This window comes from Lepidochelys kempii, chromosome 6 (genome assembly GCF_965140285.1).
Source record: "Lepidochelys kempii isolate rLepKem1 chromosome 6, rLepKem1.hap1, whole genome shotgun sequence".
Classification (NCBI taxonomy): domain Eukaryota; kingdom Metazoa; phylum Chordata; order Testudines; family Cheloniidae; genus Lepidochelys; species Lepidochelys kempii.
The window spans coordinates 87124819-87152417 of NC_136385.1; the positions used below are offsets into that span (position 1 = coordinate 87124819).

Below are 27599 nucleotides of genomic sequence, written 5' to 3' on the forward strand. Positions count from 1 at the left end.
AGTTATTTTAACTATCTCACAAAGACAACCTCCTTCTCAGAAAACAATTAGAGAGAAAGCCTCCTGTTTACCCTTCTATCTAGTTTGGATACAAATTTTAAAAAGTTAAATTGTTTTTGTTATTTACATCAGCTTTTAATCTAAATAATGAGTTTTTAAATTACAGGTTGTTAGTTGTGCACTTTCCATTTTATAGTCTTAAATTGCTACAGTGGATGTTCCGTTGTACTTTTTTCTTTAATTAGTATCTTAATTGTTACTAAAATTTCAGACTGTACAAGGAGATTTTTTTCTATTACGTTTCACACTTAAATGGTCATCCATACTGCAAAAGACAAGTGCAAGGCCTCACTATGATTCCTACTGAGAGAACCACACAAACTCAAACAAAAAATTGAAAAGCAAATAGCCTGAGCTGTATTTGCAGCCGACACTTCCCATCTATTGAACTTCCACAAGTCAAGAAAGATTAAATGCTTCAATCTTGCTGTATTCCTGCATAAGATTTTTTACAGTTAGTGGTCAATGGGACTTGTACTCCTAAGTGACTTAGCTGCTTTTAAAAAATCCCACAGTTAAGTGCCTAAATATGGGGTTAGGAGTCTAATTTTAAGCTCTGATTTTTGAAAATGTTGGCCTGTGTGTATAACGAAGTTCACAATAACTTTGTTAATGTACTGAAAGTCTAAATAGCTTTTCATTGTTAACAATGTAGCAATTTTGTTTTGAGGTGACAAAGATTTTATGCTACTAAGAGAAAAGTTGTTAATAAAAATACAATTTTAGCCCCTCATGCTGGAAACACTAATGGCACATGCTTAACTTTGAGAGCATGAATCATCCAGTGGGACTATTCATATGAGTACAGTTACATATTTCCTTAGATGTTTGCAGGATTAGAGTCAATTCTCAATATATCATTATGAGAGTCAATTCTCAAATTCAAATAAGGTACAATACTAATAGTGTTATTTTAGAAAAATCACAATTTAGTTTATTAGAAATTTTAAAATTGCAGTGGCACAATTTTTCAAATTAGTTTTACAAAACTTCAGTCTAATTTAAAATCAATTAAAAAAATCAAATGATTTAAGTCCTCTTAAATAACTCCATCCTACTTCTAACCACAGCCAATTAGGGAATCAGAATTAGTGCAACATGGATTCTATGACCAATCACAGAACGAATTCAGCTCAAAAACTTAGAAAGAATAATGATAAAATTAGGCACAATGTATCAATTGTGATAGCTAAAAGAAAACGGCATGAAATTTCACTAGAAAATCTAAAATCAATACGATGTAGGCATACACTTTTCATTATTAATTTTTTGTCTACGTCTTATTTTCTAGGAATAGTTTTTTTTATTTTATTGCTAAAAACACTCAATGAAAATAGGAGTATTGGCATAATCTGTTTGCTGTGGCAATGAGTATGATATCACAGTTAACTATACAAGGAGCCTGGGTAAAAAATGGAGGAACTAGTACTACTGGTGCAGGAAGTGAAACCAGATATTATAGGGATGAAAGAAACATGGTGGAATAGTCGTCATGACTGCAGTGCAGGTATTGAAGGGTATGTGCTGTTCAGGAAAGACAGAAATAAAGTCAAAGGTGGTAGCATTGTATATTAATGGGAGTAGTATTGTATATTAATGATGAAGTAGACTGTAAAGAAATTAGAAGTGATGGACAAGACAGAGTCTGTTTGGGCCAAAATCACTTTGGAAAGGAAAAGCTACTAGAGGTTCCCCACTACAGTGCTTGGGGTGTGCTACAGACCTAAAATCCCTGTAAGCTCCATGGCCATGCAGCAGCTGATTAAGCACTGTGAGGCGCTCAGGGCTGCAGCAGGGAAAGATTCCTCTCCCCTAGCCCCACGACAGACCTGCCGCGGCCAGGGGAGACGCGCCTCTCCCCCGGCCCCAACCCAGCCTGGCCCGGACCTGCTGCGGCCAGGGGAGAGGTGCCCAGGCCCAACTCAACCTGGCCCAGACCTGCCACAGCCGGGGGAGACACACCCCTTCCCCAGTCCCAACCCAGCCCCGGACCTGCCACAGCCATGGGAGAGGCCACTATCCCATGGCCCCAGCCCCAGAGCTGCCGTGGCAGGGAGAGGAACCTCTCCTCCCCAGCCCTGGTGCTGCTGCAGGGAGAGAGAGTTGGGGGGAGTCCTCTCTCGCCGTCACAGCATCGGGGCAGACTGCGCCCCAAATCCCTCATACCCGGGCCTACCCCAGAGCCAGCACCCCCAGCTGAAGCCCTCGTCCCCCCACTCCCACCCTCTGCCCCAGCCCTGACCCACTCCCACACTCCAAACCCCTCATCCCCACCCCCACCACATGAATTTTGTTATGTGCAGCAATATGGACGTGATGTGTCACACATCACCTCCATATTGGTGCACATAACAAAATTCATTCTGCACGTGGGTGGGAAAAATTAGAGGGAACACTGCTACAGACCACCAGGATCTGATTTGGATATGGGTAGAGACCTCTTTAATGTTTTTAATGAAATAAATACTACTGGGAATTATGTGATTATGGGAGACTTTAACTTCCCACATATAGACTGGAGGACAAGTGCTACTAATAATAGTAGGGCCCTAATTTTCCTGGATGCGATAGCTGACAGAGTTCTTCACCAAACAGTTGCTGAACCAACAAGAAGTGATGTCATTTTAGATTTGGTACTGGTGAATAGTGAGGACATCATAGAAGAACTGGTTGTAGAGGACAACCTTGGTTGGAGTGATCATGAGCTAATTCAGTTTAAACTAAATGGAAGGATAAATAAAAATAGATCTGCAAAAGGGGTGCTTGATTTCAAAAGAGCCAACTTTAAAAAATGAAGGGAATTAGGGAAGTGGACTGAACTGAAGAACTCAAGGATCTGAATGTAAAGGAGGCTTGCAATTACTTTAAGTCAAAGTCACAGAAGCTATCTGAAGCCCTAATCCCGAGCAAGGGGAAAAAAATTGTAGGGAAGGGTAGCAAACTAAGCTGAATGAGCAAGCATTTCAAACAGGCGATTAAGAGAAAGTATAAAGGAATGGAAGATGGGCAGGATCAGCAAGAAAAGCTACCTCTTGGAGGTCAGAAAGTGTAGGGATAAAGTGAGAACTGCCAAAAGCCAAGCAGAGTTGGACCTTGGAAAGGGAATTAAAAGCAATGTAAAAGGTTCTACAGACATATAAATAAGAAGAAAACAAGGAAAGAAGAAGTGGGACCACTAAGCACTGAGGATGGGGTGGAGATTAAAGATTATCTCCGCATGGCCCAATTTCTAAACAAATACTTTGTCTCAGTTTTTAGTGAGGCTAATGAAGGGCTTAGGAGTAGTGGCATAGTAGCTGATGGCAAAGAGGATACGGAAGTAGAAATTACCACATCCAAGGTGAAAGTCAAACTCAAACAACTTAATGGGACTAAATCAGTGGGCATGGATAAAATCCATCCAAGAATATTAAAGGAACTGGCACATGAACTTCCAAGCCCAAGAACAAGGATTTTAATGAAACTGCAAACTCAGGGGTTGTACCCTATGACCGGAGAATTGCTAATATAGTTCCTATTTTAAAGAAAGGGGATAAAAGTACTCCACGAACTACAAGCCTCTTAGTTTGACCTCAATTGTATGCAAGGTCTTGGAACAAATTTTGAAAGAGAAAGTAGTTAAGGACATAGAAGTGAATGGTAATCAGGATAAAATACAACATGGTTTTACAAAAGGTAGATTGTGCCAGACCAACCTGATCTCCTACTTTGAGAAGATAACTGATTTTTTAGACAAAGGAAATGCAATAGATCTAATCTACCTGGATTTCAGTAAGGCATTTGATACAGTTCCACACTGGAAATTATTAGTTAAATTGGAGAAGATAGGGATTAATTTGAGAATTGAAAGGTGGATAAGAAACTAGTTAAAGGGGAGACTGCAATGGGTCATAGTGAAAGGTGAACTGTCAGGCTGGAGGGAGACTACTAGTGGAGTTCCTCAGGAATCAGTCTTGGGACCAATCTAACGTTTTTATTACTGACTTTGGCACAAAAAGTGAGAGTGTGCTAATAAAATTTGCAGACGACACAAAGTATTGCCAATAAGGAGGAGGACCAGAACATCATACAAGAAGATGTGGATGACCTTGTAAACTAGAGAATTAGAAATGGGAAGAAATCAAATAATGTAAAGTGCAAGGTCATGCATTTACGGACTAACACCAAGAATTTTTGCTAAAGAAGGGAAGCGACAGAGTAGGAGAAAGACCTGGGTAAATTGGTTGATCACAGGATGACTATGAGCTGTCAATGTAATGCGGCTGTGAAAAAGGCTAACGTAGTTCTGGGGTGCATCAGGAGACGTATTTCCAGTAGAGACAGGGAAGTATTAGTACCATTATACAAGGCACTGGTGAGACCTCATCTGGAACACTCTGTGCAATTCTGGTCTCCCACGTTTAAGAAAGATTAATTAAAATTGGAACAGGTGCAGAGGAGGGCTACTTGGATGATCAGAGGAATGGAAAGCCTACTTTCTGAGAGGAGACTCCAAGAGCTTGGCTTGTTTAGCCTAACCAAAAGAAGACTGAGGGGAGATATGATTGTTCTCTGTAAATTAGGGCTGTAGATTAATCACAGTTAACTCACATGATTAACATAAAAAATTAATTGCAATTAAAAATTAATTATGATTAATCACATTTTAATCACACTGTTAAACAATAGAATACCAATTGAAATTTATTAAATATTTTTGGGTGTTTTTCTACATTTTCAAATATATTCATTTCAATTAAATACAGAATACAAGGTGTACACTGCTCACTTTATATTATTATTTTTATTACAAATATTTGCATTGTAAAAATGATAAACAAAAGAAATAGTATTTTTCAATTCACCTCATAAAAGTATTCTAGTGCAATCTCTTTATCGTGAAAGTGCAACTTACAAATGTAGATTTTTTTTGTTACATAACTGCACTCAGAAGCCAAACAATGCAAAACCTTAGAGCCTACAAGTCCACAGAGTTCTACTTTTTGTTCAACCAATCGCGAAAACAAACAAGTTTGTTTACATTTACTGGAGATAATGCTGCCCACTTCTTATTTAAAATGTCACCGGAAAGTGAGAACAAGCATTTACATGGCACTTTTGTAGCCGACATTACAAGGAATTTACATGCCAGATATGCTAAACATTCATATGCCCCTTCATGCTTCAGCCACTATTCCAGAGGACATGCTTCCATGCTGATGACGCTCGTTAAAAAAAAATACGTAAATTAAATTTCTGACTGAACTCCCTGGGGGAGAATTGTATGTCTCCAACTCTATTTTACCCACATTCTGCCATATATTTCATGTTATAGTAGTCTCAGATGATGACTCAGCACAGGCTGTTCATTTTAAGAACACTTTCGCTGCAGATCTGACAAAATGCAAAGAAGGTACCAATGTGAGATTTCTAAAGATAGCTACAGCACTTGACCCAAGGTTTAAGAATCTGAAGTGCCTTCCAAAATCTGAAAGTGATGAGGGGTTTGGAGTTTGCTTTCAGAAGTCTTAAAGAGCAACACTCCAATGCAGAAACTACAGAACCCGAATCACCAAAAAAGAAAATCAACCTTCTGCTGGTGACATCTGACTCAGATGATGAAAATGAACATGCGTCAGTCTGCACTGCTTTGGATTGTTATCGAGCAGAATCCATCATCAGCACGGACGAATGTCCTCTGGAATGGTGGTTGAAGCATGAAGGGACATATGAATCTTTAGCACATCTGACATGTAAATATCTTGCGATGCTGGCTACAATAGTGCCATGCAACCATCTGTTCTGACTTTCAGATGACATTGTGAACAAGAAGCAGGCAGCCTTATCTCCTCCAAATGTAAACAAACTTGTTTGTCTGAGCAATTGGCTGAACAAGAAATAGGACTGAGTAGACTTGTAGGCTCTAAAGTTTTACATTGTTTCATTTTTGAATGCAGCTTTTTTTTGTACATAATTCTACATTTTTTGTACATAATTCTGTGATGTGATTGGAATAACAGAGACTTGGTGGGATAACTCACATGACTGGAGTACTGTCATGGATGCAGTGGTGAGCTGGAGCCAGTTTGCACCGGTTCGCTAGAACCGGTTGTTAAATTTAGAAGCCCTTTCAGAACCGGTTGTTCCACGGTGGACAACCAGCTCTAAAAGGGCTTCTAAATTTAACTGGCCAAAAGTGGTGCCTTAGGCGCTGACTCCGTGGGTGCTCCAGCCCTGGAGCACCCAAGGGGAAAAATTGGAGGGTGCAGAGCACCCACCTGCAGCTCCCCGGCCCCAGCTCACCTTCACTCCGCCTCCGCCTCTGAAGGCGCCCCCCTGCTCTGCTTCTCTGCCCCCCCGCAGGCTTCCTGCGAATCAGCTGTTCGCGCGGGAAGCTGGGGTGGGCTAAGAAGCAGGCGGTGGCTTCGCACGCAGGCCCAGGGAGGCGGAGGTGAGCTGGGATGGGGGAGCGTGAGGAGGGTCACCTGTGCTGCAGCAGGTAACGTGGGGGGCATGCAGGGGAACCGCTCCCCACCCCAGCCCACCTCCGCCACCCTTAGTGCCTGCTTCTCAGCCCTCCCAGGCTTCCCGCCAAACAGCTGATTCGTGGGAACCAGGGGGTGGGGGTGCGGAGAAGTAGAGCGGGGTGGCGAGTTAAGGGGAGGAGGCAGAGTGCAGGTGAGCTGGGGCCGGGCACGGGGCAGGGACCTGCCAGTGGGTGCTCTGCACTCACCAAATTTTCCCCGTGGGTGTTCCAGCCCCGGAGCACCCCCGGAGTCGGCGCCTAAGGCACCACTTTTGATGTGATCAGTGGGGGAGCGGCTGCTCCCCCCAACTACGCTCCCCCATCCCCAGGAGCCGGAGGGACCTGCCGGATGCTTCCTGGGAGCTGCCCCAGGTAAGCACCACCGGGACTCCCCACCTCGCCCCCTGGCAGGTTCCTCTGGCTCTTAGGGGCGGGGCGGGGTGGGCTCCAACTACGGTGGCCCACGAGACCCTCCTGCCCAGTTCTGGGAGCAGTCAGGGGACAGGGGAAGGGGGTGGATGGGGCAGCAGTCCAGGGGGGAGGTCAAGGAACGTGGAGGGTTGGATGGGGCAGGAGTCCCGGGGGGGGCACCGGGTGGGCAATGACCCCCTCGTGGGGTGAGGAGGGAACCAGTTGTTAAGATTTTGGCAGCTCATCACTGCATGGATGGATATAAACTGTTCAGTAAGGACAGGCAGGGCAGAAAAGGTGAGGGAGTTGCATTGTATGTAAAAGAGCAATATGACTGCTCAGAGCTCCGGTATGAAACTGCAGAGAGTCTCTGAATTAAGTTTAGAAGTGTGAGCAACAAAGGTGATATCGTGGTGGGAGTCTGCTATAGACCACAGGACCAGGGGGATGAGGTGGACAAGGAACAAACCATCCCGATGTGTAGAAAGAATAGTAAATATGGCAGGTGACCAGCTTGGCTTAACAGTGAAATCCTTGCTGATCTTAAACATGAAAAAGAAGCTTACAAGAAGTGGAAGATTGGACAAATGACCAGGGAGGAGTATAAAAATATTGCTCGGGCATGCAGGAGTGATATCAGGAAGGCCAAATCACAGTTGGAGTTGCAGCTAGCAAGAGATGTTAAGAGTAACAAGAAGGGTTTCTTCAGGCATGTTAGCAACAAGAAGAAAGTCAAGGAAAGTGTGGGCCCCTTACTGAATGAGGGAGGCAACGTAGTGACAGAGGATGTGGAAAAAGCTAATGTACTCAATGCTTTTTTTTGCCTCCGTCTTCACGAACAAGGTCAGCTCCCAGACTACTGCACTGGGCAGCATAGCATGGGGAGGAGGTGACCAGCCCTCTGTGGAGAAAGAAGTGGTTCGGGACTAGTTAGAAAAGCTGGACGAGCACAAGTCCATGGGGCCAGATGCGCTGCATCCGAGGGTGCTAAAGGAGTTGGCAGATATGATTGCAGAGCCATTGGCCATTATCTTTGAAAACTCATGGCGACCTGGGGAGGTCCCAGACGACTGGAAAAAGGCTAATGTAGTGCCCATCTTTAAAAAAGGGAAGAAGGAGGATTCTGGGAACTACAGGCCAGTCAGCCTCACCTCAGTCCCTGGAAAAATCATGGAGCAGGTCCTCAAGGAATCAATTCTGAAGCACTTAGAGGAGAGGAAAGTGATCAGGAACAGTCAGCATGGATTCACCAAGGGCAAGTCATGCCTGACTAATCTAATTGCCTTCTATGATGAGATAACTGGCTCCGTGGGTGAGGGGAAAGCAGTGGACGTGTTATTCCTTGACTTTAGCAAAGCTTTTGATACGGTCTTCCACAGTATTCTTGCCAGCAAGTTAAAGAAGTATGGGCTGGATGAATGGACCATACAGTGGATAGAAAGCTGGCTAGATCATCGGGCTCAACGGGTAGTGATCAATGGCTCCATGTCTAGTTCACAGTCGGTATCAAGTGGAGTGCCTCAAGCGTCCGTCCTGGGGTCAGTTTTGTTCAATATCTTCATTAATGATCTGGAGGATGGTGTGGACTGCACCCTCAGCAAGTTTGCAGATGACACTAAACTGGGAGGAGTGGTAGATTCACTGGAGGGTAGGGATAGTATAAGATACAGAGGGACCTAGACAAATTAGAGGATTGGGCCAAAAGAAATCTGATGAGGTTCAACAAGGACAATTGCAGAGTCCTGCACTTAGGACGGAAGAATCCAATGCACTGCTACAGACTAGGGACCTAATGGCTCGGCAGCAGTTCTGCAGAAAAGGACCTAGGGGTTACAGTGGACGAGAAGCTGGATATGAGTCAACAGTGTGCCCTTGTTGCCAAGAAGGCTAACGGCATTTTGGGCTGTAAAAGTAGGGGCATTGCCAGCAGATCGAGGGATGTGATCATTCCCCTCTATTCGACACTGGTGAGGCCTCATCTGGAGTCCTGTGTCCAGTTTTGGGCCCCACACTACAAGAAGGATGTAGAAAGATTGGAAAGCGTTCAGCGGAAGGCAACAAAAATAATTAGGGGACTGGAACACATGACTTATGAGGAAAGGCTGGGGTAACTGGGATTGTTTAGTCTGCAGAAGAGAAGAATGAGGGGGCATTTGATAGCTGCTTTCAGCTACCTGAAAGGGGGTTCCAAAGAGGATGGATCTAGACTGTTCTCAGTGGTAGCAGATGACAGAACAAGGAGTAATAGTCTCAAGTTGCAGTGGGGGAGGTGTAGGTTGGATATTAGGAAAAACTTTTTCACTAGGAGGGTGGTGAAGCACTGGAATGCGTTACCCAGAGAGGTGGTGGAATCTCCTTCCTTTGAGGTTTTTAAGGTCAGGCTTGACAAAGCCCTGGGTGCGATAATTTAGTGGGGGATTGGTCCTGCTTTGAGCAGGGGGTTGGACTGGATGACCTCCTGAGGTCCCTTCCAACCCTGATATTCTATGATTCTATGACTTGTAAATTCAACTTTCATGATAAAAGATTGCTCTACAGTACTTGTATGAGGTGAATTGAAAAATGCTATTTCTTTTGTTTTTAGTGCAAATATTTGTAATCAAAAATAAATATAAAGTGAGCACTGTACACTTTGTATTCTGTGTTATAATTGAAATCAATGTACTTGAAAATGTAGAAGACATCCAAAAGTATTTAAATAAATGGTATTATATTATTAACAGTGTGATTAATTGCACGATTAATTTTTTAATCCAGTGATTGTGATTAATTTTTTTAATCATTTGACAGCCCTACTATAAATACATCAGAGGGATAAATACCAGGGAGGGAGAAGAGTTATTTAAGTTAAGTGCCAATGTGGACACAAGAACAAATGGAAATAAACTGGCTATCAACAAGTTTAGGCTCGAAATAAGGTGAAAGTTTCTAACTATCAGAGGAGTGAAGTTCTGGAACAGCCTTCCAAGGGGAGCAGTGGGGGCAAAACACCTAACCGGCTTCAAGATTGTGGTGGATAAGTTTTTGGAGATGATGGTACGATGGGACTGCCTACAATAAATGGCATGTGGCCCATCGGCAACTGCCAGTAGCAAAAATCTCCAACAGCGAGACGGGACACTAGAGGGGAGGGTTCTGAGTTACTACAGAGAATTCTTTCCTAGGTATCTGCCTGGTGGGTCTTGCCAATGTGCTCAATGTCTAACTGATCACCATATTTGGGGTCAGGAAGGAATTTCCCCCCGGGTCAGATTGGCACAGACCATGGGGTTTTTCACCTTCTTCTTCAGCATGGGGTACGGGTCACAAGCAGGTTTAAACTAGTGTAAATGGTGAATTCTCTGTCAAGTCTTTAAACCATGATTTGAGGCTAGGGGTCTATTTCAGGAGTGAGTGGGTGATGTTCTGTGGCCTGCAATGTGCAGGAGGTCAGACTAGATGATCATTTTTGTCCCTTCTGACCTTTAAGTCTGTGAGTCTATGAAGTCAAACTGAAATTCTGACTGCAAGTCAGAAATACACAAAAGAAGATTAGATTTTAAACTACAGTCCTGTTTTCCTGTAATTGTCTTTAGGAAATAATTAAAATGATACAAAATAAAATCATATACCTAAGACAATCTATTTATCAGCAGGATGGTTATCAAAGTTTTCCAGCAGTTCTTTAAGGTTTGTTTTGATGTTAGTTTTTTAGACAATTGTTGCATTTTAGATTTTGTTAAATGTCAGGGGTTAGAGTGGCACAGTGGTTCAAGGTATGTTGCATGGTACAAGCAAGAAGGAATTTCTTTCAATCTGGTATAGCATTGGACAGTTGACCAGGTGAAACATGGGGGATGGGTGGCATGTTCCACCTTTGTTTGAAGCATTCCTTTGTCTGAAGCAGGTGACTGCCAAAAGCAAAATACTGGAGTTCATGGTCTATTCTGGTATGGGAGTTACTACCAATTCATCAGTACAAGCCTGTCTGCTTTCACTTGTAGAAACCTAGGGCCCAACCATCCTTGGTGTACTATTAAAATAAATGAAGTTGAATGGAGGGATGAATCTGAGCTGAGTTTCAAACTGACCTAAGGCCTGATCCTGGTCCTGCACATACATACTACTGAGTTTAGGGCTTCCTACAATGAGACTTCTCCAGATATCTTGAGTCCTATGCCTATAATTAAGGCTACATTTTAGTCATGGGTACTTTTAGTAAAAGTCACGGAAAGGTCACAGGTAGTAAACAAAAATTCATGGCCCATAACCTGTCCATGACTTTTACTATGTACCCCTGACTAAAACTTGGGGTGGGGCTGCCCGGGGGTCCCGCGGGTGCTGGGGAACGGCAGCCCGAGTGCTGGGAGGGGGCGGGCAGTGGCGCACAGCCCGAGATCTCCACTGATGCTAGGGGAGCTTGGCGGGGCGAGCAAGCTCCCTACCTGGCTCTGCACCTCCCTCCCCCAGCAGCAGCAGAGTTTGGGTATGGGAGGAGGCAGGCAGTTGGAGCACGGGACAGGGTGAGGCGGGCTTTGGGTGGTGCCTAGAGATGTGGCCAGGTAGCTCTGCGTCCTGCCTCTGCCCAGAGCAGTGGCTTCGCAGCTTCCATTGGCGGGTAACCGGGGCCAATGGGAGCTGCGGGGGTGGTGCCTTCAGGCAGAGGCAGCACGCAGAGCTGCCTGGCCATGCCTCCGCCTAGAAGCTGAGCGAGGGAGATGTCGCCACTTCCGGGGAGCCCCCCAGGTAAGCACTGCTCAGAGCCTGCCTCACCCTGTCCCGTGCACCAACCCCCTACCCCCTCCCACACCCAAAATCTGCTGCTGGGGGGTGGAGGGGGGGGTGGCCCGAGAACTGCCCCAGCAGTGGCTGTTGCGACTGGCACAGGGGCTGCCTGAGCTGCCCTTGAGCCAGGTGCACCGGCCACTGCAAAAGTCACGGAGGTCACAGAAAGTCACGGAATCCATGACTTCCGTGACAAACTTGCAGCCTTATCTATGGTAACTGTTTGCAGAACAGTACTTATAACTAGAAGTATCTACTCAGGAGAGATCCAGGACCAGGATAGCAGAGCTGTTGTCCATACAGGACTGAGATCCAGTGATAGCTCTGTGAAAGGAAACTTGTAGTGCCTGCTTGAAGTATTGACAGGTTTCAGAGTAGCAGCCGTGTTAGTCTGTATTCGCAAAAAGAAAAGGAGTACTAGTGGCACCTTAGAGACTAACAAATTTATCTGATCATGAGCTTTCGTGAGCTACAGCTCACTTCATCGGATGCAACCGATGAATTGGTTAGTCTCTAACGTGCCACTAGTACTCCTTTTCTTTTTGCTTGAAGTATATATCTGGCTCTAGCAACTGCTGATAGTCACTCGCTGTTCATTAGCAACAGTAATAAAAATATTACCCATTAAATTTTCAGATGCAGATCAAAATAAAACCTGAATTTGTCGGGGCAGATTCTCTGCGCTATTATGTTCCCTTTACACTACCGCATTCCTGTGGTGGAAATGGAGCAGAAACCACCCACAAATGCCCTGTTGGGGATTTCTCCAGAGTGGTTGAGTCCCCAATGGGTGAACTTGTGTCCTTCAATTCCCTCTGTGTAGCTCCTGATGAAGGGGCCTGTCAGGGCAGGGAGGGGAATGGCCATGTTACTCTGGCTATTCCCAGGTAGCATATGGTCCTTTGGGGAACAAAGCCATCTAGTTCAAGTTAGAGCAGCCACAAGACTGCACTAGCCTAGCGTGGGACTGGGGCAGACATTTAGGGAAACACAGTCCCTCGGCTCTGCTGCACCCAGCAAATCAAGCCTGTCAAATCTAACAAAGAGCAAATATTAACAATGTCAACACAATCTAAAACAAAGTATTCAGATACTCAACTATTTTGAAAATACTTTTAAACATTCCTTTTAATGTCATAATGTTTTTAAAATGTGAAACAGGATATTGTATTTACCAGTTGAATAGAAACCTTTAGGAGTAATAGCTACCTCTCCAGCAGACAAAATTACACCACCACCAATTTTAGGATAAGGACAAAGTGTAAAGTCAAATTTCTGCACCATCTTGGCTCACAGACTCCATTTCAAGTGTGCTGTGTATGTCTGAGTCTCATGCAAGGCTTTTTTTTTTTTTTTTTTTTTTAATTACTATGGTTTTTATAGCTTTTTGTGGAAGAAATGCAAACAGGAATGAAAGCATGCAGTTTAATAGAACCATTCATTAAACTACTTAATTTGGCTAGTCTGGTTACTAATGAAATTAAGGCTGTCTTCACTAGAAATGCTGCAGCTGCATTGCCATTGAGCTTCAGTATAGACACTCAGTACAGCGTCAGGAGGGGTCCTCTGGTTGTTGTAGTTAATCCACCTCCCCGAGAGACAGTAGACAGGTCAATGGGAGAACTCCTCCTTTGACCTATTGCTGTCTACATCTAGGGGCTAGGTCATATATCACTCAGGGATATGGATTTTTCACACACCCCTGAGCAACATAGCTGAGTCAACCTAACTTTTTAGCATAGACCAGGCCTAAGAAGCTATTGTCATGGTCCACAGACCCTAAACAAACCAGATAAACCCTAATTACTAGATTGACAATTTGAGTTTTTAATTACCAGTGATAAACATATTGGGGGAAAACTGTTATGATGCTGTATTGGGAAACCACATCCTCCCTACTTTATACTCATCCCACTCAGCCTCAGTGTTTTGATCAGAATGTAGTAAGGGAAGGCAGATAACCACATCCCCAATCTGCTGTCATTCTCAGAGAGCAGAGTTTCCGATGTACCCTTCTGTTTATCAGACAAGTGGTGAAAAACACAAAGGACATAAAAAGAAATGGCACCTTGTGGCACCTTAGAGACTAACACATTTATTTGAGCATTAAGCTTTTGTGAGCTACAGCTCGCTTCATCGGATGCATTCAGTGGAAAATACAGTAGGGGGATTTATATACATAGAGAACACGAAACAATGGGTGTTACCATACACACTGTAACGAGAGTGATCAGGTAAGGTGAGCTATTACCAGCAGGAGAGCTGGGGGAAAAAAACCTTTTGTAGTGATAATCAAGGTGGGCCATTTCCAGCAGTTGACAAGAGCGTCTGAGGAACAGTGGGGGGAAGGGGGAGGAACAAACATGGAGAAATAGTTTTACTTTGTGTAATGACACATCCACTCCCAGTCTTTATTCAAGCCTAAGTTAATTGTATCCAGTTTGCAAATTAATTCCAATTCAGCAGTCTCTCGTTGGAGTCTGTTTTTGAAGTTTTTTTGTTGAAGAATTGCCACTTTTAGGTCTGTAATCGAGTGACCAAAGAGATTGAAGTGTTCTCCGACTGGTTTTTGAATGTCATAATTCTTGACGTCTGATTTGTGTCCATTTATTCTTTTACGTAGAGACTGTCCAGTCTGGCCAATGTACATGCTTACAGACAGCCCCCCAACCTGAAGCAAATACTCACCAGCAACCCCACACTACACCACAGAAACACTAACCCAGGAACCTATCCTTGCAACAAAGCCCGTTGCCAACTGTGTCCACATATCTATTCAGGAGACACCATCATAGGGCCTAATCACATCAGCCACACTATCAGAGGCTCGTTCACCTGCACATCTACCAATGTGATATATGCCATCATGTGCCAGCAATGCCCCTCTGCCATGTACATGCCTCTCTGGAACTGGGCTATTCGGGGGCGAGGTGGGCGGGATGTGTGTGTGTGAAATCTTCAGCCTGGGGACTGCCTGAACTACAGCGGCCCCTTCTCAGCACTATGTAGGTCCAGTACCTTCCAAAATCCCTGCAGCTGTATGTGCATTGGCCATGCCTCTTCTTATCAGCAATGAACCGCTCTTGTCTCTGGCACACAGATAAGTTTTGTTCAGCTCCATGTCATGTGTGGAATTTTATGCAAATTACTTAGCTAATTTGTCTATCTACATATAACTTGCATGTGGCCAGGGGTGAATTAGAGTTTTGTGGGTTCCCTGGGCCAGAGTAAGTGGGGGCCCCTCCCCACCCCTTCTGCCCGCAGTCCCCCCCACCCTCCCCCACCGGGGAAATTGGGTTGGGGTGCAGGGGCTTGCCCCGCTCTGCCTGTCCACCCAGCGCTTCTGCCAGGGAAATGGGGTCGGGGCGGGGGGGCTTGCCCCTCTCTGCCCGCCCACCACTCTAGCTGAGGACGGGGGTCGAGGTTCAGGGGCTTGCCCTGGTCCACCCGCCTGGTGCTCCTGCCAGGGAGCACGGTCAGGGCGAGGGTGTTTCCCCCACTCCTCAGCAGAAGTGCTGCGCGGGCAGAGTGGGGCAAGCCCCCATGTCCCAAACCCACTCCCTGGCTGGAGCGCCACATGGGCGGAGTGGGTCGGGGCACAGTGGCGCCCATTTTTCCGGGGGCCCCCAATTGGCCGGGGTCACTTGGCATGAGTCCTGTTGGCCCAGTGGCTAATCCGCTACTGCATGTGGCCAAAAATACCAGTTCTGAAACCATACTTTGCACTTAATGCTGAGGGAAAGATGTTGAACTAAGACCAGCTTTCCCTTTCAGGGTTCCCCCAAGCACCTTATTCCTTGCACTCCTCAAACGAGAGGCCCAGGGGCTTCCTGTGAGCTAAGGATAACTAGGGCTGACCAATGAGTTTAGAGAGAGAGGGGAAAGAGTGCAGCTGCAAGGCAGCAAGAACATGAGGGGAAGATGCCTAGAATTGGTATTAGGCCCATATCCCCTCTATTAGCCCTGTCCCCACATTAGCACCAGTCATGCCCATTGTATCCCTTCATTAGCACCTCCTGCCCACAACTGCTCCTGGTCCCCTCTTTGATGCTGCTCCCTTACCCCACCCACACTGGCTCCTGTCCTCATCTTTCCCCTCAGCAGCTCCTCACCTGCCCTGGAGAGGCACTGATAGGGCCACGGCCCCCTCTGCCTCCGCTGCATGAACAAGGTCAGCTGCCTCTAGTGGCAGAGAGCAGAACTGCAGCTCAAATCAGCCTGTTTGCTAGGAGCCTCAATGAATGTGTGACATTTTTGGGCAGGGGTGGGCAAACTTTTTGGCCTGAGGGCCATATCGGGGTATGGAAATTGTATGGTGGGCCATGAATGCTCACAAAATTGGGGTTAGGGATGTGGGAAGGGGTGAGGAATCTGGCTGGGGGTGCAGGTTCTGGGATGGGGCCAGAAATGTGGAGTTCAGGATGTGGGAGGGGGGATCAGGGCTGGGGTAGTGGACTGGGGAGCACGGGCAGGTGAGGGCTCCATCTGGGGTGCAGGCTCTGGTGTGGGGCTGGGGATGAAGGGTTTAGGGTGCAGGAGGGTGCTCCAGGATGGGACCAGTGGGTTCGGAGGGCAGGATGGGGATCAGGAATGGGGCAGCCTGTTGGGGCACAGGGGGTGCTCAGAGGTGCAGTCTCAGGGCAGCGCTTACCGCAAGCAGTTCCCGGAAGCATGTCCTCCCCCTCCAGCTCCTACACAGAGGCGCAGCCAGGCGATCCTGCGTGCTGCCCCGTCTGCAGGTGCCACCTCTATAGCTCCCATGGGCCACGAACCATGGCCAATGGGAGCTGTGGGGGTGGCACCTGTGAATGGGGCAGCGTACAGAGCCGCCTGACCACAGCTCCGCGTACTACAGAGGGGGATCATACCAGATGCTATCTGGGAGCCATGCGGAGTGGGGCAAGCCCCTGACCCCGCTCCGCAGCTGGAGCAGGGCAAACCCCCAACCCCACTCCCCGGCAGGAGCTGAGGGCTGGATCAAAAGGTCTGATGGGCCGGATGTGGCCCACGGGCCGTAGTTTACCCACCTCTGTTTTAGGATATGTCTACCCTGCAAATAAAAGGTGTGTTTGTCACTCGGGTCACATAACCTCTGTCAGCTAACTCGAGTTAAAAATAGAGTCACTTGTGTCTTCACTGCTATTTTAACCCAAGTTAGCTAACATGGTTTAGCTAACTCTAGTTAAGAACATGCCTTGTTTGCAGTGTAGACATTCACTCATGCCTGCAACCTAGGCTAAGGGTGAGGTGGCTTGCACATGTAAGCATCATGCAAAATCTGCAGCACTTGGCAGGACTGCGCAGCTCTAGGCTGGGGCTTAGGAAGAGTCCTGCATAAGAAAAAGTACTACATACTCATGCACTGGCAGAATTCTTGCCTGGCCAGCTATGGGTCTTTTCTGGTTCCTTTACGCTTCTGCAGCAGCGCACAGGGATTTGGCCAGGGAAAAGAATCACTTCCCAGAGATCTGGATATAGTGCAAATCGATCTATTGTAATCCTGTAGAAACTATTCTCTGTATTACTGTAAGGCTGTACAAGCTAAACTGTCTACTTACAAGTCCCAATAAAATATCCCTTTCCATTCCACTAAACGATGCAAAATAAACACTCTTCCCCTGTTATTTGCAAGACCTGAGCTATATGTACAGTTATTATGAAATGTGGTTGCTGTAACAAACTTCTGTTAATTTGGAATGTGACTCTCAGGTATTAGCTAATCATATGAGACACAAGGGAAGAGGGGAAATTATATACTTTAAATATCATAGTTTCAAGGCCCTTTCAGGGACAAAATCAACAGGTGTAAAACTTAAATGACTATATGGAGATTATTCCCCAAAAGAAAGGAAAAAAAGGTGGCTAAAGAAAAATAAAGGAATGTATTATTCAAAGGACTTGAATGTATTTTATAGACATATTAGGATCCCATCCCCTACTGTATATGTAAAAGAAAAAAATCATTTGAATTTCAAATGAGTCATGTTCTCTTTATTAAATAAAAAACTGGACCCACATTCCCTGTGATGGGGTAATTTTGTCCCAGACTGGTGGTGCAAAGCTTTTGCACTATGGCTGCATAGTAGTAGTATGGTACAGTATACTACAGGTAACATTTTTTTGAAAGCTACTGTGACACCTTTATATCTAAATGTCAGTACTAGCCCAAAGAGGAAACTAGGCTCTGAAGAACATGTAGCTGGGAAGTCCATAAATGTCTGCTTCTATTAGTACCAAAACAGCAGTCTGACCTAAATAGCAATTTGTTTGGCATTGAAAGACAAACAAGAATAAGATCCAAAGAATGAATCATAAGAAAAATCATGTACTGCACTACATGATCAGCCTCTTCCCAACACAAGGCCAAAACATGTATGTATGCTTGAGGTCTTTTTTCTACAGAGAACCTTAATGCTGTTTCAATATTTGTAGATGACAACTGGAGATGTAAGGTAGATTATGACTCTGTTTCTTAATCTAAGGCATTTTTTAAATTGTCAATTAAGCCCATTACTAATTCCAGTAAGCACATTAGTATTACATTACTGCAACATCACGTGTGATACTTAATGCTTTATCAGTGTTCTGATAAAATCCTTGAGTTTCCAGGTGACCTACCAGTTGTTGCCCAGGTCCATTGGGGACTTTTGATGATGACCTGCCAGTCACTGGGTTATTGCCCTGACTTGACAGACCTCTGACAATGATCTATTTAGTCATTAGTCCAGTCTACCCAAGATGCCTGATTCAGGGTCACAGAGAAAAGTTTTTGTGGGGCACCACTAGACGTCTGTTTCTGACATAGGCACACACTTCTGTCAGCTATGATGCCACTTTACAAGTGTAGCATGGTATATCAAATAATATTTTGCTCAGGTTGTAAAAGTTTCTTCCTGAAATGTGCTCGGGGTACTCAAAATTGAAACAGCATGCACAATTATGAAAATTCAACATCCCATCCACACAATCTACTCACCCACCTTCATAGAAATGATGACAACGAAAAAATAATCACTCATCAAAAATATTATTCACCTCCACATGCGTGGGTGAATAGAGTTTTGCAAGGCTGCATTTAAATATTTTTAATTTTACATATCAGCCATTTAGCCTCATGTTTACTTATGATTTCCCATTTAACCTACTAACATTTTCCTTGATGGCCTCGTTTGTACCACTATAAAGGTATCTGGAACTGTTCTAATGGCTCCACCCAAATCCCCCTTTTTTTTCATTGCTAATGTCCTTGTTTATTTTATCTAGGTAGCTAGACATCAGGTTCTTGTCCACATTTTTTTGCCAAGACACTTTCAGTAATGTTCCTTCCCCCCATTATGTTCTAATTAGCTTCTAAAGACTTTGCTTAAACCTATTTTTAAAATGGGGACTGTTTCTAAAAATAGTTAGGTGAGCAATTCCATGCTCAAAATTGCAAGCTTAATTTATGTGTCTGCCATCTACCACAAGCACATGTGCCAATTACCAGAGCAGGCCATGTGTGTTCAATTATTTGCTTTGCTTTCACCATCGCAACAATTGCATGTGCCTCAGTTCCCCATCTCTCAGACAGGGATATTAATACTTTCTTTCTCCCAACTTCTGTCTGTTTAGATAGTAAACTCTTCAGGATACAGACTGTCTCTCACTAGGTACATGTACAACACCTAGTGCAACTGGGATCTGATCTTTGTTGCAACCACTAGGGACTATGGTAATACACACACACAATTGCAAACTCTCATAAGTAACTCTATTTTGGCCTCTGCTAGAGATAGTCTCCTGCTCACCTGAGAAGCTCCAGCTTTCACACTATTTCCAGATTTGCCCAGCAGTCCTGGGGAAGAACAGCCACTCAGAACTCTACCCTTTCCACAGAGGTTTGTCCAGAGGGGTAAGGGAGAGGGAACCACCAATATAATTTTCACACTAGGGGAGGGAGGGAAGAAACACAGAAAGAGCCCAGGAGCTCAGGACCACTGTGCTCCCTCCTCCTGCTTCCTCCCCTCTCCTGAAAAATTGAAAAAAAATGGTCAGATCCTCTCTGCTACTGCCCCGCTCCATCGTGGCACCATCATGCCTGGGGCTGAGGGCTAGGAGGAAGGAGAGAGAGAGAGTCCCCCACGCCTCAGGCGTGGGAGATGGGGGGGGCGAAGAGCCCCCACAGCTGCAGTAGGAGCTGAGGTACACTGCAGGGAAGGGGCAGATGTGGTGCTGGGGAGCACAGAATTTATGTGGCACTACTCAATTTTTACACAATTTTAGGGTCTGACTTTTGTTTTTAAACTTTTGGGGGTAGTCAGTAATATAAAAATAATAGTAGTGTGTAAATCAGGCATGTAATAGTTCAAGGATGGGCTGCAAGGTGCTCCTAGGTCAGGAGACCTTTGTTAAACATTTCAGCACTAAATTGAAGAGAGAATGTTGCAGAGATTTCCATAGCTTTGATAGCAGTATGGGGGTTGGGGGTAGGAAAGAGGCGGGTAAACAATAAGTCATCCCTGTCAGAGAGGACTTCCCTGAGGTTTATATAAATGCTTCTAAGGAGCAAATATTTTGCCTTTATAATGCGACTAGGCTACACCAGGTGGCAGGAATTTATAAAACATTTTAATAGGGGAGGAAGCGCCTTGTCCCACCTCCCCACCTTCAAACAACACAAGAGGTAGATGATCACAGTAGTCCCTTCTGGGCTTATAATCTATTAAAAAGTTGAACCCTGTGCTCTACTCTCAATATACTCGGTATATTTTTTCAGAACTGAAGTACAAACATTTCCAACAAGTGCACTTAATATATGTTTCTTGAGCAAATAACGTTACCCCTTTCTCAGCTACATTATCAAAATGCATTTCTGCAAACATATTACCCCTAGCACACAGGGTTCATAACAACCTAATGGGAGAAATGCTATGGGAGCCCCCTTGTTAAAATATTGGAAACTAACTATTGCATTGCCTATGCTGTATGGCCATTACAAAAAGAAAAAAAGTCAGTCCCTTTATGGATTTAACAGTTTTGTCTGATGTTCTTTAGAATATCTTCCCTTATTTATGATCTTTAAAAAAGGGAAGGAGGAGGATCCTGGTAACTACAGGCCAGTCAGCCTCACCTCAGTCCCTGAAAAAATCATGGAGCAGGTTCTCAAGAAATCAATTCTGAAGCACTTAGAGGAGAGGAAAGTGATCAGGAACAGTCAGCATGGATTCACCAAGGGCAAGTCATGCCTGACTAATCTAATTGCCTTCTATGACGAGATAACTGGTTCTGTGGATAAAGGGAAAGCAGTGGACGTGTTGTTCCTTGACTTTTGCAAAGTTTTTGACACTCTTTCCCACAGTATTATTGCCAGCAAGTTAAAGAAGTATGGGCTGGATGAATGGACCATACGGCAGATAGAAAGCTGGCTAGATCATCGGGCTCAACGGGTAGTGATCAATGGCTCCATGTCTAGTTGGCAGCCGGTATCAAGTGGAGTGCCCCAAGGGTCGGTCCTGGGGCCGGTTTTGTTCAATATCTTCATAAATGATCTGGAGGATGGTGTGGATTGCACCCTCAGCAAGTTTGCAGATGACACTAAACTGGGAGGAGAGGTAGATACGCTGGAGGGTAGGGATAGGATACAGAGGGACCTAGAGGGATAGGATACAGAGGGACCTAGACAAATTAGGGGATTGGGCCAAAAGAAATCTGATGAGGTTCAACAAGGACAATTGCAGAGTCCTGCACTTAGGACGGAAGAATCCAATGCACTGCTACAGACTAGGGACCGAATGGCTCGGCAGCAGTTCTGCAGAAAAGGACCTAGGGGTTACAGTGGACGAGAAGCTGGATATGAGTCAGCAGTGTGCCCTTGTTGCCAAGAAGGCCAATGGCATTTTGGGATGTATAAGTAGGGGCATTGCCAGCAGATCGAGGGACGTGATCGTTCCCCTCTATTCGACACTGGTGAGGCCTCATCTGCAGTCCTGTGTCCAGTTTTGGGCCCCACACTACAAGAAGGATGCGGAAAAATTGGAAAGAGTCCAGTGGAGGACAACAAAAATGATTAGGGGACCGGAACACATGAGTTATGAGGAGAGGCTGAGGGAACTGGGGATGTTTAGTCTATGGAAGAGAAGAATGAGGGGGGATTTGATAGCTGCTTTCAACTACCTGAAAGGGAGTTCCAAAGAGGATGGCTCTAAACTGTTCTCAGTGGTAGCAGATGACAGAACAAGGAGTAATGGTCTCAAGTTGCAGTGGGGGAGATTTAGGTTGGATATTAGGAAAAACTTTTTCACTAGGAGGGTGGTGAAACACTGGAATGCGTTACCTAGGGAGGTGGTAGAAGGAAGGTGGTTCTCCTTCCTTAGAAGTTTTTAAGGTCAGGCTTGACAAAGCCCTGGCTGGGATGATTTAGTTGGGGATCGGTCCTGCTTTGAGCAGGGGGTTGGACTAGATGACCTCCTGAGGTCCCTTCCAATCCTGATATTCTATGATTCTATGATTGAAGAGATTTAGGTTGAGTTGATTTTCTCCATTTCTTTGGATTCATCAGTGAGAAGTCCTTTAAAGAAGCCTTTTAAAATATTTCTGTGACTTCTTTCATTCTGGATTAACCCTTAGAAGTTCTCCAGCTAATGTTAGTAGCTACATTCTCTACTATTATTGTATCCCAGTAGCACCCACATTGTGCTGGGCATCATCTACACACAAAGGGAAACACTGTCGCTGTCCTCAAAATGCTAGTAACTTTGCAAGAGGGCCAAGCCCTTAGGGTTTTTTTGTACTATCCCTGACCATGTCCCTATAAATCATAAAAATAAGACTGAATCCTGTTCCATTCTCTCCTCACTGAAGAAGTAACCTGACACTCATTCACCCTACTCACATCTCATGTTGCATTGATATGAATGAATAACAATCTCAGTATTTGCATATAAAGGGGATAACCACATCAGGAAGTCATACTATCCCTGTTTTCAGAGCCTGGCCCTTTCGCTTTTACAGAAATAGCAGCCACCTGAATGAGCCACTCAGCAGCCAACCTGGTAAAACTCCGAGTACGGCGGATGGGCACTACACACCACAGAGATCACTCCAAGGTCTGTCATGCAATAATGTTACTTCCTTACTCTTCATTAAGCCTCCCTGTTAGCATTCCTGCCAAGCAGCATCAGAAACTGGCACTTCTGTGGGAGTGAGTCTACAGGCCACCATCACAGGAAGGTGTCTATGACCCAGAGAGAGGACTGGTGTCTGTGCTTCTACTCTCCTCTTACTGCACCAACAGGCAAGCATCAGATTGTGGCAGGATATTCAGGGCAGGAGAGACAAAGGGCCAAAAAAAGATGAGAGATTGAGCGTAGCAGAGAATGGGAGACAGAACCAGAGAAGAAAGGAGAAAAGAGCAGAGGAGACTGAGGAAAAGAAAGGTGGGCAAAAGCATAGAAAATGAGGGAGGAATGGGCTGCAGTTGCTTTATCCCACACTCTCAAGTGCCCAAGCACTCCTAAGCAGGCCTTACTAGCCCCCACTGTAACAAAACACAGTCAACCTATGGAACTTGTTGCCAGGGATGTTATGAAGGACAAAAATGTAACTGGGTCCAAAAAAGAATTAGATAAGTTCATGGAAGATAGGTCCATCGATGGCTATTACCCAAGATGGTCAGGGATGCAACCCCATGTTCTGGGCATCCCTAGCCTCTGTCAGAAGGTGGGAATGGACGACAGGGGATGGATCACTCGAAGATTGCCCTGTTTTCAAGTTTGTATTTATTTCATACCAACTCATCTATCATACTCAAGGCTTGACAGTTCACGTTTCACCAAAACCACTGCAGATCAGAGAGCCGTTTTTGACTCACTGAAGACCTCAGGTAGTTCTTGATCAGTTTAAATTTCAAATAGCTATTTCTGCAGAAGCTAAAATTGTGCATATAAAGTTATTTGCAGTGGTGTTATAGCAGTGTTGGTCCCAGAATATTAGAGACACAAGTTGAGTGAGGGAATATCTTTTATTGGACTGACTTCTGTTGGTGAAAGAGACACGCTTACAAGCTATACCTGACGAAAAGCTCTATAGCTCGAAACTTGTCTTTTTCACCACCTTGGTCAATAAAAGGTACTATCTCACCCACCTTCTCCGTATAAAGTAAGGCATTTATATCCCTAGATAGGCACTTCAGTAAAAGTAGCCTGATTTCGGAGGTGCTTGATTTCTGCAGCTTCCCCTGGCCTCACTGGGCACTGCAGCTGCTTAACACCTTTGTATTTAGGTTAGGACTACCAAGAGATTAAAAAAATTAATTGTGATTAATCGCACTGTTAAACAACAATAGAATACCATTTATTTTAAATATTTTTGGACGTTTACTACATTTTTAAATATATTAATTTCAATTACAACACAGAATACAAAGTGTACAGTGCTCACTTTATTTTTGATTACAAATATTTGCACTGTAAAAAACAAAAAAATTGTATTTTTCAATTCACCTCATACAAGTACTGTAATGCAATCTCTTTATCATGAAAGTTGAACATACAAATGTAGAAGTATGTACAAAAAAACTGCATTCAGAAACAAAACAATGTAAAGCTTTAGAGCCTACAAGTCCACTCAGTCCTACTTCTTGGTCAGCCAATCACTCGGACAAACAAGGTTGGTTACAATTTGCAGGAGAGAATGCTGCCTGCTTCTTGTTTACAACGTCACCTGAAAGTGAGAACAGGCATTCACATGGCACTGTTGTAGCTGACGTTGCAAAGTATTTACGTGCCAGATGCACTTAAGATTCAGATGTCCCTTCAGGCTTCAACCACCATTCCAGAGGACATACTTCCATGCTGATGATGGGTTCTGCTTGATAATGAACCAAAGCAGTGCATGTTTATTTTCATCATTGAATCAGATGCCACCAGCAGAAGTTTGATTGTCTTTTTTGGTGGTTTGGGTTACGCATCAGAGTGTTGCTCTTTTAAGACTTCTAAAAGCATGCTCCACACCTCATCCCTCAGATTTTGGACGGCACTTCAGATTCTTAAACCTTGGATCGAGTGCTGTGGCTATTTTTAGAAATCTCACATTTGTACCTTCTTTGCATTTTGTCAAATCTGCTGTGAAAGTGTTCTTAAAAAGAACATGTGCTGGGTTATCATTCGAGACTGTAATAACATGAAATATATGCAGAATGCGGGTAAGATAGAGCAGGAGACATACAATTCTCCCACCAAGGAGTACAGTCACAAATTTAATTGATGCTTTTTTTTTTTAAAAAACCAGCATCATCAGCATGGAAGCAAGTCCTCTGGAATGGTGGCTGAAGCATTAAGGAGCATACGAATGTTTAGCATATCTGGGATGTAAATACCTTGCAACACCAGCTACAAAAGTGCTATGCGAACGCTTGTTCTCACTTTCAGGTAATGTAAACAAGAAGCAGGCAGCAGTATCTCACATCAATGTAAACAAACTTCTTTGTCTTAGCGATTGGCAGAATAAGAAGTAGGACCGAGTGGATTTGTAGGCTCTAAAATTTTACATTGATTTGTTTTTGACGGCAATTATTTAAACGAAAAAATCTGCATATTACACTTTCACGATAAAGAGATTGCACTAGAGTACTTGTATGAGGTGAATTGAAAAATATTATTTCTTTTGTTTATCATTTTTACAGTGCATATATTTATAATAAAAATTATAATATAAAGTGAGCAGTGCACACTTTGTATTCTGTGTTGTAACTGAAATCAATTTTGAAAATGTAGAAAAACATCCAAAAATATTTAATAACATTTCAATTGGTATTCTATTATTATAAGTGCAATTAATTTTTTAATCGTGATTAATTTTTTTGAGTTAATCACATGAGCTAACTGTGATTAATTGAGAGCCCGAATTTAGGTACTTAACTTTAGGCACCTAGTTTGAAAATTTTGGACTTTGTGACTTGATCAAGACAACAGAGTATCAGCCGAAGCTTAGCTTAGCCCCTTGCACCTGCTGCTTTTCACAGAGCTCTCTCTCTTTGCAGCCAGAGGTCATGCTTGCTGCTTTGCGGAGGAGCTGGCTCAGCCACAGGCAGCCATCTGGAAGAGAGCCTGCAACAGCCATAGTGCCACCAGTAGTAGGCTGGGGTGTACTGCCCATACAGACAAGAACTGATCTGAGATCTTTACAAAAACCAAGAGAACTACAGACAGACCCATAGTTTTTTCCAGATCCCAGTGATCACCCTGGGTGGCTGCGAGGGGACTGTGATAGTGTGTGATATTGGGGGCGGGAAATCAAACTTTCAGCACGATTGAGCATTTTACATAGGTTCCATTTTCAAGGCTAGCTTTGCAAGGAAAAAGATTAGAAACTTTACTTACAAAAAAAAGTTCTGAGATTTTTTCCATTTTTAGGTCCCTCAAATTAGGCAGGCCCTGCAACTATAGATTTCGCAGGTTCACAAAGGCCAGCTTGACTTTGCACTTCTATTTTCATCCAGGGATCTCAAAGCAATTAATAGACAATTAATTCAGCTTCCCAACCCCTCTATGAGGTAGATATTATTCCCATTTTTATACAGGAGTGAGAAAAATTCAACGACTTGCCCAAAGCCCTACAGTGTGTCGGGGCACAGCTGAGACTAGAACCCTGCCTGGACACTCCATACCTAATCTGATATTTTGAAAAAATTGCAGAATTTTAACTCATCTTTCAGATTTGTGAATGTGCAAAGTTGTGTAACACTCCCATCCCCTTTGCAGCCAGGCTACCTTACATCCACTCTACCCATGTGTAGAAGAGTCAAAATTTGTGAAACTTATGCATCAAGGACCCAGAAGATCACGAAAATTAAAGGAGAGGGTGGTCTACATTAACTTACACCTTCATACACACACAGTTGCTTTTCTTGTTATGTTCCTCTCTTCCAGTCCTCAACACATTAATTACACCAACTCACACTCCCTTAGGACACACACAAACTCTGTGGGCCAAATTAAGAGTGGACTTGTCAGAAGGCATGTAAGTTCCATTTGGGTAAGAGAGAGTGATAGTTTATGTCAGTCAGTTTACGGGTGTCCAAATCTCACATGCTTGATGAGAGTGTCAAGTGAAAATGTAAGTTACACTAGCATGGACTTGCCTCGGAACTAAAAAGGCAATAGAAGCCTTCCTGTAATAGCCTCTATTGTACATGAGCTCCAGATGTATAGGTCATATTTTCCATGTCAGAGGGTCCAAATGTCATCAAATATGGATTTGCTCCATCCTCTCTCTACTGAAATTTTTACCCAACAGCAACTTAAAAACCAAAGCATTTGAGGAGTCGAAGAGAAGCAGGAAGGAAGGAAGAGAGAGTGGTGAAACCTGACACCCCTTACATAGTTACTACCAAAACAAATTGCAAAATTACAAACCAGCCCAGTCACATGGAGAAAACTAAGAAGTAGCGAAAACTGAGAAGTGACTGATCCTTCCTGTACCTCTGAAACATGAGCAAAATACCAATGTGTGGAATTATTTTCTGCTTATAAGGCAGTATTTGTTATTAAAGTAGCCTTCTATGACCAAGTCATACCACTTTTTTCCCCAATAGGAGCCCTAATTGTAAGTTTGAAATTCAGTCACAAACTTCTGTCATACCTTTCTGAGCTAATTATTATGGTTGCAGAGCTTGTTTCCTCATTCTGAAATGCATATTACATGTCCTTTCTTGTTTCGTGACCCCCTCATTCATTTTCAGATCACAGCGTTATACTGCAGCCATCTTGCACGTGGCTTAACCTCATGGGGAATCGCTTCCTAGTTGATCAGTACAGGCAGGAACACAATATTGAGGGGCTCAATTATTCTAGATAAAGAAAATAAATAGAAACTTTTTAAC

At 44.2% G+C, this 27599-nt stretch overlaps 1 long non-coding RNA gene across 1 annotated transcript in view; it reads right to left on the reverse strand.

The window, feature by feature from the left end:
* The window catches only part of LOC140913155 (uncharacterized), a 39593-nt gene extending 11997 nt beyond the window's left edge, over window positions 1-27596 (reverse strand). The window contains exon 1 of the long non-coding RNA XR_012159486.2: window positions 27359-27596. This is a non-coding gene — a long non-coding RNA (uncharacterized LOC140913155). The remainder of the gene's footprint in view (window positions 1-27358) is intronic.
* Between the last annotated feature and the right edge of the window lie 3 nt (window positions 27597-27599).